The sequence below is a fragment of the Pinus tabuliformis genome, chromosome 2_2 (assembly GCF_031772625.1).
Source record: "Pinus tabuliformis cultivar Carrire ecotype Pingquan chromosome 2_2, CPIR1, whole genome shotgun sequence".
Taxonomy (NCBI): Eukaryota; Viridiplantae; Streptophyta; class Pinopsida; order Pinales; family Pinaceae; genus Pinus; species Pinus tabuliformis.
Genome location: NC_142300.1, coordinates 954,571,198 through 954,573,867, shown reverse-complemented (window position 1 = coordinate 954,573,867; position 2,670 = coordinate 954,571,198). Strand labels below are relative to the sequence as shown.

Below are 2,670 nucleotides of genomic sequence, written 5' to 3'. Positions count from 1 at the left end.
GATGCGAAATCACTAATTTAATTCCCTACCACATTTAAAGTGATATATTAAATATTTTGATGTTTTCTAATTAATTTATTTATTTTACTTTATTATGGATAAATTATTATATCTTGATGCGTGAAATGTTTATGGAAAAAAAACTAATTTTACTCTGTGCGAGGCATCTTGCTCTTTAATTAATTTATATCATACCGGTTTCTCTACCTTTCAATGTTTAAGGGATTCCATATGAGTGATTTTCATAGCGTGATCTTAAAGGATGTAAATTCAGATTATGGAAAGGTCAGCTACAGAGTAAACCGTTGGCTCTCCCGGTGATCATCTGAATTCACAATCTCTTACATGTCTATTACATCTGCCACAAACAATAATTTTATCCATATGCACTTTGCCGAACGTCCTCATTATGCCGTCTGTCCATCGATCGGCGATTGTGATTATGAGGGAGTAATGAGTTTCTGGTTTTTGCTTATCCAAATCATATTCCTTCAGCAATAATTCAGATTCGAGTCACGGACAAAGTTAAAATCTGTCAGATCAAATGATTTTTCGATCGATTAAAGTTTCAGGGCTACAAGCAAATCGTGATTCTGCCAGAAAGGAAGGATTAGGATATTGTGGGTTGTTTGGCATTAAGAGATCAAGGCCCAATCTTAAGTTAATTCTGTTTTTTCTATTAGTTTCATATCTCATAAGCTTCGGCTGCATAAATTGGATTAGCCCTATCATCAAGCTGTGTAAGCTACCTGACAGTCCTATTCGTTAAAATTATTCTCTCTGTGAATATTGTTCAGTTTTCATTGCAGGTATTGCTTTTGTGATTTCTTAATGAAAAATCCGGCATTTCCTGTTTCAGATCATGGCCTCGGAGAAGAAGAAATCCGTTATAGAGATGTCACTTTGCAAACTCGCATAGTTCTCCCAAATCATCGACTAGCAATGAAGGAAAAAGCCTTCATGCCAAAATCCAACACACAACCCAACAGTGTGGGATGCTCTGCACTTATCGACGGTAAATTAACTAACTACCCATTTATTACATGAGATCAGTGCAGAGGCAAGTTAAATATGATGATGAAACTAATTTGGGCATATTAATTCTACTCTGTTCTCACAGGTGTAGGTCAACGTGTAGAAAAAGATTATGAAATTGGGAGTAATACCGGAGAAATTATGTGCTGCGATAGGTCACACTTTCGCACGTTATTTGAGAGGGGATGTGCGTACCCACTCTCAATCTTCCTCTGTTTTCCTTTACTCTCATCATAATCAAACGACTAGAGAGGAGAAAATCAGGCCATATACACGCAAATGGGAGGGCAGTATTATGAGCACGATTGACGAAGTCACTCTTAAATTACTGAGTCCGACTGATGAGAATTCGTGCCAAGTGCAGCACTCGGTGCCTGCGCTGGTTTTCTCCACTGGAGCCTACACCGGAAATGTTTACCATGAGCTCAACGACGGTTTATTGCCTCTCTATATAACTTCACAACATCTGCAGGGGAAGTTGCGTTCATCATTCTTGAATACCATGAGTGGTGGATGATGAAATACCAGGACCTTGTGAAGCAGCTGAGCAAGTACCCAGTTATTGATTTCAGGAAGGATAAGAGAGTCCATTGTTTTCCAGAGATGATAGTGGGGATGAAGATACATGGCGAGTTGAGTGTGGATCCATCTCTCATGAAGGAAGGTAAGACAATTAGGGACTTTCAGTCGCTTCTCAGCAAGGCGTATGCTCCCAATAGATTGCCAAATTTGATTAACGAAACCTCTAATGTTCCTCTTCATGGATTAAAGCCCAAATTGGTAATAATATCTAGGCCAAAATCCCGAGTGATGCTGAACCAGAAAGAAATAACGAGATTAGCTCAGAAAATAGGTTTCCAAGTGGAAGTGTTAAATCCCAAACGAACTACAACGATGGCAGAGTTGTTCAGAGCTTTGAATTCATGCGATGTTATGCTGGGTGTCCACGATGCTGCCATGACACACTTTTTGTTGATGAAGCCTGGTTCTGTGTTTATACAGATAGTGCCTTTGGGTACAGACTGGGCTGCTGCTACTTATTATGGACAGCCAGCCCTGAAATTGGGACTGAAATATATAGAGTACAAAATTGTTGCAGAGGAGAGTTCTCTGTATGGAAGATATGAGAGGAATGATCCTGTTCTTACAGACCCGGACTCCATAAACAGAAAGGGATGGTGGGAGACGAAAAAGGTGTATCTGGATGGACAAAACGTAAGAGTGTCGTTAAAACGTTTCAAAAGGTACCTTGTTAGTGCGTATGCCTATTCTCTCTCCCGCTCACACAGTGGAGCAGACACGGGAAATTTGCATAAAAATTGAAGAGATTGTACATAGTCGAACATGTTTATTGTGTAATCTAATTTATGTGTGCTAACAGCCAGGGCAATTGAGGAAGGTGCTGTATTGGTGGTGCAGGGATTCGTTGGGATTTAAAGGTTAATGATTTGCAAGGAAAATGGTTATTGTAAAATTTGCAGCTATTATGTCTTTTGATTATCCGCTGGTAATGAAACCTGAGCCGTTCTCATTTTCAGTGAGCGTAATTGCAGATTATCTTCGTCATTCGCGTCCAAAGCAGAGGATTTACTGTGATAATTAGTTCAATCTATTTTTAATATTTTGCACTTTTAA

The 2,670-nt window shown here is 39.2% G+C and overlaps 1 pseudogene across 1 annotated transcript; it reads left to right on the top strand.

The window, feature by feature from the left end:
- The first annotated feature begins 246 nt into the window (after positions 1–246).
- Positions 247–2,410, top strand: LOC149196377 (xylan glycosyltransferase MUCI21-like; annotated as a pseudogene). Its single transcript, XR_016254123.1, has 3 exons — positions 247–740; positions 860–1,015; positions 1,121–2,410. The product of XR_016254123.1 is annotated as a xylan glycosyltransferase MUCI21-like (transcript).
- The last annotated feature ends 260 nt before the right edge of the window (positions 2,411–2,670 follow it).